The sequence below is a fragment of the Fukomys damarensis genome, unplaced genomic scaffold, assembly GCF_012274545.1.
Source record: "Fukomys damarensis isolate Sample0158 unplaced genomic scaffold, DMR_v1.0_HiC HiC_scaffold_21, whole genome shotgun sequence".
NCBI classification, from domain to species: Eukaryota; Metazoa; Chordata; class Mammalia; order Rodentia; family Bathyergidae; genus Fukomys; species Fukomys damarensis.
This window is the reverse complement of record NW_022900933.1, coordinates 1,766,700-1,780,062: the sequence shown is the minus strand read 5'-3', so window position 1 is coordinate 1,780,062 and position 13,363 is coordinate 1,766,700. Positions and strand designations below refer to the sequence as shown.

General features: G+C 38.6%; 1 long non-coding RNA gene across 2 annotated transcripts in view; it reads left to right on the top strand.

The window, feature by feature from the left end:
* Nucleotides 1-3,916: 3,916 nt before the first annotated feature.
* Nucleotides 3,917-13,363, top strand: part of LOC109118591 — a 42,372-nt gene continuing 32,925 nt past the window's right edge. For both annotated transcript variants that reach the window (XR_004518338.1, XR_004518339.1), the window contains exon 1: nt 3,917-4,053. This is a non-coding gene — a long non-coding RNA (uncharacterized LOC109118591). The remainder of the gene's footprint in view (nt 4,054-13,363) is intronic.

Genomic DNA, 13,363 nt, shown 5'->3' with positions numbered 1-13,363 from the left:
CTTTTTTTTTTTTTTTTTTTTTTTTTTTCCCGCTTGGTATCAGGATCAAACTCAGCACCTTGCGCTTGGGAGACAGGTGCGGTGCCACTGAGCTAAAGCCCTGGCCCTGCCTGTGTTTTTGATGCCATCTTTCAGTCTTTTGGGGACCTGTCCCCTATTCCTCTCCGTCACAAATTGCTAGTCTAATCTACACTAAGTATCCGCTGTCCCAGATGCAGGCTCACCCTCCAACCGATGGGTTAGCTTCTCTCAGCTTTCCTTTAACCATGCTTTGGCAAAAGTCACCTGTTATGCCCCAAAGCTGGACCCTTTGGGTTCTTTAGCACTCGTGCCACTTTATTCCTCTGTGACGTTTCTTCCTGCTGTGCTCCTCTGCAGGCTCTTTCCTTGGTGCATTAGCCAACTTCCACTGTGGACTGCCATTCCGAACTTAAATTTAAAATATTCAACTTGGTTGTTATATTTATGACTGAAAACTCTGAACTGCTTGCGGTTCCCAGAATCTGCCAGATAATTTCTGATCTTTATACTCAAGCTCACTGCCTGGAATCATCACAGATACTCCTAATCCACTCCCCCTTTCTCCTGTCTTTGGTGCACAAACACACCCCTTTCCCATTACTACTCGAAAAGCAGACTTCTCCCTGCTCTGAGGGCTTTGAACTGTGCGGCTGTACTTGTTTATGGCCCTGCTTTGCTTATCTGTGGCTCTTCTAGAAGAGAATACTTAAGAGTGGGAATTATGTTTTATTCTTCATTGCACTGCTGTATGGTTAATAAATTAATTTAAAGGCATGAATGCAAGGTTGACCTTGCTGTATACTTTGTCATATAGATTTCTCAGTGTAAAACCTTTAACTGAGTTTAATTGTGTAGAATGTCTCTTATCACATACATGCCCCTTTTCCCTGTTAATAAGACCTAACTGGAAAATAATTAGTCTTGAACCCTAGAGCTGAAAAATGCCAGCCCAAACCAGGCATAGTGGCGCACAAATCCCAGTGCTCAGGAGGTTGAGCCAGAATTGCTGCAAGTTCAAGGCCACCCTGGGCTATATAGTAAAACTCTATCTCAAAAAACAAAACCAAAATCCCACGCCAAATCAGCCTATCCTTTCTTTACAGAGTAGCCACCAAGTAAGAGAACAGTGATGGCAGGTAAGACAAGGAAAGGCCGATTGGGGCTGACGTTTTTGATCTCTACTCTTCAAGCCTGATTATTTTCCACTTAGGTCCTGTTTTCCAGTAAACACAGTGGTATACTCAAGGCATAAGGTAATTTTCCTTAAAGTAATGACTTATAGATATATTTTCATTATTAAAATGGATACTTTGAGGCAACGTGTTCAGGTAACAATCTGTATCTGCGTACTTGGCTGAGTTATTCTGGCAATAGGTCAACATAGTCTTCGTGAAATGTTTTAATTAAGGAATGTTGTTCATGGGGACTGTGAGACTAGGAAGAGTAAATGACTTTGTAGACACTGTGTGAATGTTGCATTAATATACAAGTTATTTGAAACAAAATACTTGTTTTAGTTTCTTTTTCTGCTTGAGAAAATAGAGAACTAACCAAGATATTTAAAAACTAGGTTTAGAAAGGACAATAAAATAAGGTTGCTACAAGGCTCGGTAGGGCTAGGTAAGTCTATATTTCTAATATATTTTGATTTGTTACTCATTTTAAATGTTTACACGAAACTGTTGAACCTAAAACGAACCATAATGAAGACATCGAAGGGACACAGTAGCCAAGACATTTGTACTGCCACACTTATACATAGCAATGGAAGTCTCTAATAAGTAATACGTGAACGTGCAGCTGCTTCTCAGAGTTCCCATGGGAGAAACCTTTGAAGTGCAGGGAGTGGTTAATGGTTCCTTTGATCTTCTGAGTCTTTTTGCACTTCAGGGAGCTTTGGATGGAGGCAATTTTGCTTATCACAGGGACCTATTGTTAAGCAAAAGAAAAAGCAACTTCCTAGGTCTGTTGAGGTAGGTGTTGGTGCAGGTGAGGGACTTTCCCAGACCAGCTGTCAGAACTGCCACTTAGGCCCTCACTTTCTCCAGAGATAATTCCATGGTGTGGTCCATTCTCCTCTTCCCTAATCCACATCAAGCACTGTACTGTTAGGTAATTGCCACTGGCTTGTTCTTTAGTCTTAAAATAGTCTTTGAAGCAACTGCCTACATAGAAAAGAATTCATTTTATAATGATTTTTAAAATAATTCTTATACTGTTTTGACTGAAGGTAATACCTGTTCATTCAGAGAAATACTGAAGAGTGAATAAATAATTTATGCAAGAGATAATCACAATACACACTTTGATGCATTTCCTCCTATCTTTGTATCAAGTATAGGAATAGACATCTCTTATTCTGCATATGCAGTTTGTTTGTTTTTAGTTTGTTTTTGGTACTGAGGATTGAACCTGGGGACCTTGAGCTTGCCAGGCAGGCAGTGGAACCACTGAGCTAAATTCCCAGCCCCAGTTTGTATACTTTAAAAACACTATTACTTGAACATTATCTCATGTCTTTAAAGATTATTTGTAAATATCTTGAGAATATTGCTGGATGGAATTTAAGGATTAGAAACAATATCAGCATGTCAGAATGGATGTTTTTTTGTTTGTTTGGTTTTGGATTTTTTGCCCCCACCAAGGGCTTGAAAAATAATTTGATAAATCTCTTTAAAGTACTTAACACAGTTAACTATAAATCTGTTAATTTGGTACAGGATTCAGGATTTCACACTGAGCGAAATGCTCCCAGCGTTCCAGGCCCACCACCATCACCACTGTGTATCGTCTTTAATTTGCTACTCATTGGCATCAATTGCCGAACCTCTTTAAAGAGTTTTTGGGAGGTCAGATAGGATCAGGTTATCCCGCTTACTCACACAGGGTAGACTTAGCCCTTACCCTCACAGACCCTACAGTCTAGATAGCTAGAGACTTTAATAACATTCAGAAAAGACTCACAGGGAAAATCGTGACTGGTTTCGCCACAAAAACATTTAACCAGAGACCAGAGGATAAGCAGGACTTCTTAGACAAAAGAGGAGAGTTACATCTGTTTTAACCTAAGACAATACTAGAGGCAAAGCCTGGTGAGGTTCATAAAACCAGAAGGACAAGGAAGTGGGAGTGGACCCTGGGGAGGTAGGTGAGCAGAAGGCAGATCGCTAAACGTCTTGACTATTGTAAGGTTAGAATTTATCCCAAGGTATACTGGAAATCTGCTAGGGGTTTTCTTTTTGAAAATATAAATTTTGTTGTGGCCTGGAAAATGAATTGAAGTTGGCAGTGTAGATGGAAAATAGGTTGTCGCAAAACTTCAGGAAGGAAGATGAGCTTTTGAGTTACAACCTATCTGAGAAGAGCCTACGGGATGGCTGCAAGCAGAGTCCTTGTAGTCATTCTTTCTTTTGTTTTTAGGCAGGGGCTCCCTAGGAGTCCTGACTGACCTGGAGGCAGTGCTGCCTCAGCTCGTCGGTGCTGGGATTAAGTGTGTGTGCTACCATGCCCCAGCTTACTTGCAGTCAGTCATCCTTTACACTTAGTTTTTGGCCCTATTCAACCAACCTAGCCTGCAGTAAGTACTTCATGCATGGTTGTTGCTTTGCTTAGAAGAGGAATCTATTACATAACTCTGTTTTCTTCTTTCTCCAAAGGATAAAATATGAGAAGGGAAAGATTCCATTCTAAGAACCTTGCTGTGCAGGCCCCGCTTCCTACATTCACTCAGGGAGACACGGGGTTTTGTTCTAGTTGCTGATATCTTGGTTTGCTTTTAAGAAAAAAGCCTTCTGAGCTACTTTAGTCCACAGGATTCCTGATGTGTATGATATGGAAAGAAGTTTCCCAGTTCTACCAATATTAGGAACACTGAAATTTCCCCCACTATAGGTGATGGTGTGCGCCTGTGATCCCGGGTACTGGTTGTGACAAACGACAGAGGGATGAGACCACCTGAGCAAGACAGCAGAAAGCAACGAGACACAGACGTTATTGACCTGGGTACAGATCTACTGAGGGCGTCAATCAGCTGTGAGTGTGGAGCACACAGAGGTGGGGGATTTTACAGGGAGAGGGGGTCGAGCACATCTGTCCTGTGTGGGGGTCAGTGCATGTGTGGTCAGGGCCCATGCAGCGGTCGAGGCAGGGAAGATGTCCTTCTATACTTGATGCTTCTGTAGTCTTTTCATCTCCTCCCTGGGATGATTCCTCCTGTGATTTATATTCTTGAAGACAGCACAGCCTGTGCCAGGAGAAGTCAGCCCTACCTGCATCTGCCCTGTGCTCTGCCGGGAGCTGTGGTCTCAACTGCAGCCCAGAACTAAACAGCATATTCACCAACCGTTTCATGACTAGACCAAGCTCGACACTCTTGAGGCCAAGGCAGGAGGATTGCAGGTTCCAAGCCAGCCTGGGCAACTTAGACCTTGTTTTAAAATGTAAAAGGGGCTTGAGGTGTAGCTCAGTAGTAGAGCACTTGCCTAGCTTGTGTGAGGTCCTGGGTTCAGTCCTCAATACTATAAAACAAAAAGGACAACAACAACCACTAATACATGTTAGACATAACAACATGAAAAATACAAACAAAAGTCCAATCTAGTGGTGTCATTACCACCAAATGACAATGTTTTTTAAAAATTTTTTTCCAATTTTTCTTACACGTTTAATTAAATATAAGTTTATATTTTGACAATTTTCATAAATGAATTAAGCATAAATATTGTGATTTTACATTAAAAATTTAACAATCTCTCAGTTTTATTAAATCTCAATACTGTATTTATTCAGTAGCTTCTCTGGGTGGCCATTATTGCTTAAGGTAATATGTTACCCAGTGAGAGAGCACACATATCAGGCTTTAACAGAGGTCAGATTATTTGTGTTATTTCTTCTCACATTCTTTAGGAGCGCTTAAGAATCTGCTGATTAAACGTGAGTGGGGCCCATGAATTGACATTTTAACCAGTGTTCAAATAGTTTAATTTAATGATCAGGGAGAACATTTTGAAAAATACAGTTCTAAGACACACAGAAAACCTTTTTTTTTTCCTTTCATTGAGTAAGAATTAAAAGAATCATATCACAGCGATATATGTGCACCTATGTTCATAGCGGCACAGTTTTTTTTTTAAGATGATGGACTCCTGCTTTCTATTGTTTGTTTGTTTATTTGGTACCAGGGATCAAACTCTGGTCCTTGTGCTTGTGAAGCAGGCGGTGGAACCACTGAGCTAAATCCGCGGCATAGTTTGTAATAGCTAAAACTTGGAAACAGACCATTTGCCCATCAGTTGGAGACTGGATAAAGAAGATATGGTTTTTCTATAAAATGGAACACTACTAAGCCATAAAGAATGAGAAATTAGAGTCATTCATAGGAAAATGGATACACATTGAGGATATACTCTTATGCGAAATAAATAAGTCACACATGTGTAAATACTGAATAGTTTCTCTGGTGTGAAAACTATAATGGTACATAAGATCCTAGGTGTAGGGGAAATGGGAAGGGTAGGGGAAAGGGAATAAGGGAAAAGAAAAAAATATGAGAAAATGGAAATAAAGTATTTGTAAATAGGGAGGGGAGGAGGGGGTGAAGGGAGGGCAGGGACAAGGGGAAAAAATGAGAACCAAGACCTGTCATGTAAAGGTACAAAATCCCAATGATGAATGTGACAATTAATGTTTTAAAACATTCTGTTTTAATCTTTTTTTCTTTTTCTGATGCTGTGTATTGAACCCAGTTCCTCATGCATGAGCTCCAGCTCCCAGCCCTCTGTGTTAGTCTCTGTTTACAGATTCAAAGAGGATGCTCTTAGGTCATTGTGATACACACATCACCACATGTATACCCACATGTATTTATATCCTGATTTGTCAAGCTTATCATGAGTTCATCATAGAGAAAGATATAATAAAATTATAATCACTGCAGAGGGTTCCAATGCATGTTTGTTTTCCAATCTAACTTCAACACAGAACAATGTTTAGGTGTTGACACAATAAATAATGCTACGATGAGAAGTTGGCATGAAGTATTTTGGTGCTTAGAATTGAGCTCTTAGAGTAATTCTTAGCAAATATAATGATCCTTTTTAAAGGCCTTTAATATATATTGCTTGATTTATAAAAATGTACTAAATTTTACATTTCCACCAGCAACCACAAGCACTTCTTTTAATTAAGCAACATTAACACAGAATTTGGTCAAATAATGCTACTGTTGTTTTTATATATCCACAGTAACTAACCAAAAGGGAGAGATTGACTATAGTACACTCTTGCGAGCCAGGCGTTCTGGTAGGCTGAAACAGGAAAATTGAAAGTTTGAGCCCAGCCTGGTCAACTTAGTGACTTAATGAAACCCTGTGTCAAAATTTAAAAAAAACAAAACAAAACAAAGCAAAATAACTAAAAAACAGGGCTGGTGATGTAGCTTAGTACAAAGATCCTAGGTTTAATTCCCATACTGGGAAAAAATAATTGGACCAGACAGACCTGTAGTGGTTTATTAACTGGATGCCTTTTCCAAAACTTGGTAATGTGGGAAGTTAGTATCAGGGTTTTAGAATTCTTTCACATTAATTTGAAATTTTTCTTTACCTATATAGGTAAATTATTATTTACCTATTTCTGCTTGACTGCTGCTTCTTAATGCCAGGCCTCAGTATTTAACATGAGTCTAGAGATTTGAAGGGATACGGTGTACCATAAACTATAACATAACTAACATTAATTTCTGATTTGATCTGTGTGGTTTTGAGAATATGGCTTTGAAGTTTATTTAGTAGTGCATTAATTTGAGATGGAAAAGTTAAAAATGGAATAAATCTATAAAAATCATACATCTATAAAAATGACTTAACTAGAGAAAACACAAGAGGGCAATCTTGCACAGCAATAAAAAATATGTTTGCATAATATTAAAAAATCAACATTTTAAATCAACTATGTTTTTAAAATAGTAGACATTTAAGATCTTGGGCCGGGGATTTAGCTCAGTGGTTCGGTGGCCCGCCTCGCAAGCGCAAGGACCTGAGTTCGATCCGCGGTACCCACCCCCCAAAAAAAGATCTCATTAGTAGGTATTGTTTTTTTTAACTGTTACAAAAGGGTAATTTTGCAAGGAAATCTCTTTTTAATATCCCTAAAATGAATTTTGCATATCTTAGAGTTGTGCATTTTTTCTAAATCCAGGAAAAAAGCAAATCCATTTTATTTATTTATTCATTCATTCATTCATTTACTTATTTTGAGACAGGGTCTTGCTGTGTAGTTCAGGCTGGCCTGGAACTCACAGCAACCCTCCTACTTCAGTCTCGTAAATGCTAGGACTGCATGCATGCGTAACTATTCCCAGCTTAGTAAATCTGTTTTTCATTGACTACTGTATATGTTGCCTGGTTTTCTTATGTATGAAAGGGACCAAATATATTTTTTGTTTAGGGTTTACTATATATTTTTTTCAAAAAGGGCATAGCTTTATATTTTTCTGACTAAAAATATTTGATACATTAAACTTCAGTAAAAGACTAATTCTTACCAAGACCTGTCATGTAAAGGTACTAGATCCCAGTAATGAATGTAACTGTACTGTATACCTAGAATGTACCAATAAACTCAATAAAAAGAAAAAAAAGACTAATTCTTAATAAGTTGTTAAGGAAGAGTATCGCCTAATGATTAGATCTTTAAACACTAATTTCAGTTAGCTCATTAAGTCTAGAAAATTAAGGATAGTAAAAAAGGTAGATTTAAGGTAATGCACAGACTTGTTTTTTGTTTTGTTTTGTTTTGTTTTCTTTGCATCGGGGATAGAACTCGGGTCCTTGTGCTTGCGAGGCAGGCAGCAGAACCACTGAGCTAAATCCCCGGCCCCACGGACTTAAATGTACACATTTTCCAGATCTTGATTTCATTCACAAAGCAAATGTAGAGCTAGCTTCTATTAGTATTATTTACCATTTCTTATTGTTTTCTCCACAAACACAGACTTACTTGGCATTTCTGTGCCAAATGGCAGAGGGAGGTGGAGAGGGAGAAGGAAGAGAGCAGAATGAGAAAGAGGGAAGAAAGTAGAAGTTTTTCTGCACATTTGGAGAAAGCCTTGAGAATCCTATGGTCAAATTCAGTACCTGGTACTTAGAAAAGCAATATGGCATACTAGTTAATTGTGTGGAGTTCAAATCCCCATTTTTTGCTGCATATTTACTGTGGGACTTGAGGTAAATTTCTTTTTTTTTTTTTTCTTTTTTTGATACTGGGGATCAAACTTGGGACCTTGCACTGTGAGGCAGGCAGCGGAACCACTGAGCTAAATCCCTGACCCTTAGGCAAATTTCTTAATTTTTCTATACCTTATTTTCTGTATCTGTACAGTCCAGTTAATGGCGCCTATCTCTTAAGGTTTGTTAGGAGACATAAATGAATATCTAAATGCTTAGAGCATTGTCTGGTACAAATTAAGTTTCATGTAACTGTTTGCTCTTACACAAGGGAGCCTAAGGAAATCACTGAAGGTAGTAAACAAAGAACCCAGATAATCAGAATGTAAAGTGCAGGCAAGAACCCTGTTGGACAGTCAGAAGAACATAACTAGCAGGACCTACAAGAAGATAAATAACTATTTTTTCAAACTGTACTTGGCTAAAGGTTTTCCTAAGTTCGTAGAAAAAAGGAATGAGACATGTGGAACAGCAGCTTACTGCATGCTGACAGTTTTGTACGTTAACTAAACTCTACCGTGAACAGGGCATGGTGATGCATACCTGTAATCTCAGCCCTGGTTGAGGGTTGAGACTGATGCAGGAGGATGACAAGTACGGGCCCAGTCTAGGCAACTTAGAGACTTCGTGAGGCCCTGTCTTAAATAATATAAAAGGACTGGGAAGATAGCTGTCAGTGTGAAGGATCTGGATTCTATTCCCAGTTACACTTACGACACACACACACACACACACACACACACACACACACACACCCACACCCACCCTCACCCTCTTCTCCATTACAAGAAATCCTTAATCATTCTAAAATACTTCTGTTTAATTCTCATTAAACTCTTCACTGAAGAGTCCTTGTGTTCCAGTAGTGTTATTAACAAGATCACAATTGAGTATTATGAGAGCAAATGAAAGAAACAGCACCTTCATAGATAAAGCTGCTGTAGCAAGGGTTATTTCTGCCACACATAATTTGTCTGGCAGCGGAAGATCATTCAGTGGGATAATTTTTACAGTCACAAAATAGTGTCTCTTCAGGAAGGAAAAATCCTGAAATTGGAAACTCAAAACACACAAGGTCTCTTCCAACCACAGCCATTACTAATTTCTAATAAATAAACTCAAGTGTTCTCCATAATTTTATTTGTTTTCTGGGTAAGTTTTTCATTCCCATTGTCATGGCTTCTAAGTTGCTTGAAATGTCTAAGTGGAAAAGTTAATGAACCATTAAGAAAACTATGTTCAGGTACAATAGTATACAACTGTAATCCCTATAGTTGGGAGGCCGAGGCAAGAGGCTCATTTATGCAGAGTCAATCTGGATCACATGGTAAGCCCTTGTCTTAAACAAACTATTACATATAGTGGGCTAGGGATGTAGCTCATTGCTAGAGTGCTTTCCTGGCATGCACAAGGCCTTTGCTTTGATTCCCAGCACAGAAAAGAAAACTGTTCTGTTATATTGTACTTTTGCCTTGTATTCTATCTTTGTTTTAATATTCGTTTAAGAAATGATTCCAGAAAAGTAGGTGTAGCCAGGTGTGGTAGTGCATGCCTGTAATCCCAGTACTTGGGAGGCTGAAGCAGAAGGATCTCCTGATTTTGAGGCCATCTTGAGCTTACATAGTGAGTTCAAGACCAGCCTGAACTACATAGTGAGACCCTGTCTCAAAAAGTGCACACACAGACACACAAAAGAGAAAAGTGACATTTTAGTAGAGGTAATTTAGCATATCAATTAAAATTTCTGTTATATCCTTGTTGCATTTGAACAGCACTGAGTTCTGTTTGGGAATGAGAGCTGCCCAGTGTTTGTAATGATTTTGTTAGTGGCTGCCTGATGGACTTTATGATAATGTAACTTTATCTTGGTGAACTACCTAAAGTATACAACTTTAACTTTCTAGCTTTCAGTATTTAATTTCCAGGTGCTGATCTAAATCTATCAAATCAACTGCATTTACAAGACACACACACACACACACATACACACACACACACACACACACACACACACACACACACCCTATAGTCTTCAAAAGACAAACCCTATCCACATGGAGGCTAAGAGAAAAAAACATTAAGCAAGTAATCGTACAACTAATTATTAAACTCTAAGTAAAAACATTCTGGGAGCTGTAGAGCATGCAATGATATATGACAAGCAGATCATGAATGAAAACATTTTAAAGTCTTATTTAGCTAAATTTAGAGTTATCAAACTGTAATAATTTGCTTTCTGTCTCTGCAATTAATGTGACTGCCCCAAGACTTATAATTTATAGCCTGCTTATCAGTGTTCTCCAGCATCAAATTGAAACTTCAACACATTTTCTACACTTTTATACAAGCCACTTTCTATTGTTGAAACATTATTTCTTTAAATACACTAACGTCACATTTCAAGTTTTGTTTAAGAGTTCTTCCAGCTCAGGAAAGTTGGAGCTTTCATTGTTTGTTAGTATTATTAATCAGTCTCTGAATTTGTGTGTTCCTTAATGGTCTCCTGCAAACTCAACGCCAAAGCAAAATAAGCCATTAAGAAATTAATATATGCTCTCATCAAAGTCCTGTGCCTTCAGAATGTTGGAATAGCATAGCGGTTCCCAGCAGTGGTATAAAATTTCATAACAGCATTAGTTGTAATAGCCAAAAGAGAGAAACAACCTAAATGTCCACCAACAGATGAAACAAAATGTAATGTATACCTACCATGGAATATTATTCAGTCTTGAAAAGAAATGGCATTCCAATACATTCTACAACATACATACATGAGTCTGGAAGATACCATGTTAAGTGAAATAAGCCAAATGTTTCTGTTAAAGATGACCTGGACCCACACAGGTGGATGTCTGGGAGATAGGTAGGATAGGGTAAATTCCGCAGAGTCCGCAGGATTACTGAGGGGTTTCAGTATGAGAAAATACTTCTTACACAATTGTTAGAAACATATATGTCTCAGTTACTTTCTCATTGCTGAGACAAAATACCTGACACTCAAATTTAAAGAAGAAAACGTTTATTTAGCTCATAGTTTGTAGAAGTTTCAGTTCACAATCAGCTGGCTCCAAGACAGGGTGGGTGGCAGACAGGTATCATATGGGAGAAACAGTCCATGGCGGGAAGGAGTTAGCAAAGTAACCAAGGGACCTTAGCATCCTCTTTCTGTGCCTTTTGTGCTCTATCTAGGCTACTGGGACTAGGGCGGTGCCAGACCAGTCGGTGGAGTGATGTATTAGTCACTTGCCCTTAATCCTAGTGTTGCACCATGAATGAATCACACACTCTGAATCCAGCCACCTCTGAAAAAGCATGAGACTCTGGGGGGACACCTAGACACAAGCTATGATAATATGTGAAATGTTTTTCTTCTTTTAACAAATACTTGGCCTTGTAGAAATATTTCTATCAGCACTAAACGCGCTTATAGTTCTATACTTTGGGAGTGGGCAGAGATTTTATTTTTTTGAGACAGGGTCCCACTATGTAGTTAAGACTGACCTGGAACTCACTGTGTAGCCCAGGCTGGTCTTGAACTCACAGTGATCCTCCTGCCTCTGCCACCTGAGTGCTGGGATTACAGGCATGTGCCACCATGCCTGGCAAGACTTTTTTTTTTAAAGTATTTTTCACCATTAGCAAACTTCATAAAGGCTCATTGTATGATTTGAAAGTATCTTAAGAAAATATATTATTGTCAAAATATTGGAAATTGTTTACAGATAACATTTATTATTTAAAATTATAAAGTAACATATCTTCAATTAAAAATCAAAGAAAATCAAGTATATAGCAAATCTGAAAGTTTCCCACTCTGCCCTGCTACAGACAATGTTTCCTCTGAAAAAGCCAAAGTTAACAAACCCATCTTTTTTAAAGTCTACTGCATTTTTCTCTAAGCAATAAGAACATAATAATAATATATATTATGACTCCATTAATAGCAAAAGACTTTTAAACCTCCTGTTTCACTGTAATTTGTTAAACTATTAGGAAAAAATCTGTTATTGCTTAGATTGTAAGATTTGTAAGTCTTCCCTTTTTCCTCTAGCCATGGGTGAAGTATAAAACGAGTTTAAAAAATGACCTTGTGTGTATCTCTCTCTCCTCTTGCATTGCAAAATCCTGCAGGCAAGGAATTGTGTCTGCCTGGTCATTGTGGCTTCAGAACCTAACACAGCTGTTGACACTTAAGTGCTGAATGATTCTCACGTAGTATTGGCTCTCCTGGGTGGTATGTGTTACCTTGAATTGGTAGCATTGGTAGAATTCGGGCCCAGGATGTGCGTTCTAGGCTAGTATTCATTGTTCATATAAAATATTAAGATGACGTGTTAAAAAACCCTACTGTGACCACATGGTGAAGGTCATCGGCCCCCCACCTGCTAAAGAGTTCAGGGATTCAAAGTATGAATTGTGCATGGACGGTTTTCTTCTTTTAGTGTCCCCAAACTCAAGGGTGGAGGTAGCATTCTTTGACATCAGATTTCTAAACTATGCACCATGGGCTTCCCTTGATCTAGGAATCCTGGGTGGTTTTCATAAACATGAATCTGGAAAGGGCCTTTAAGATCTGGCTGCAGCAGCTTTTAAAAATACCAAGTAGAAGAGTACTTGTGTACCTTGGGCAGTGTCTTAGAGCAGAGGCAGGATTGCTGTGTTCTATAAATGCGGAGAAGCACAAAGAATAAACTTAGCTGATTTAATTAATCCACACTTCTGCCTAAAAACTCGTATCCCTCCAGCTTCGGTATTTAAAAATTAATATTTTCAAGTATATTTCATAAAATAATATTTGAAAACGTATAAAAACATTCTTATGCTTTTAAAAAGTTATTTCGAGGAACACTTAGAGAACAGTATTCCTTACCCTCAGTAGAGAAGAGGCCTAGAAAGTCTTCCATCTGTTCAGCTGGCTGTCATGAGTCCAGAGCTCAGAAATGTATGGCAGGGCTGTTCGTAGACACCTGACGGCACCGTAGACTGGAAGTTTCTACCTTAGACCCATTGCTGATTGGAAGAAATATTTGACTCCCCACTGTGGGTGTAGTCAGTCAAAGACAATCAGTGCCAACTTGCATGACAGCATTGGTTGTAGTTTTCGAGACTGACCGTGC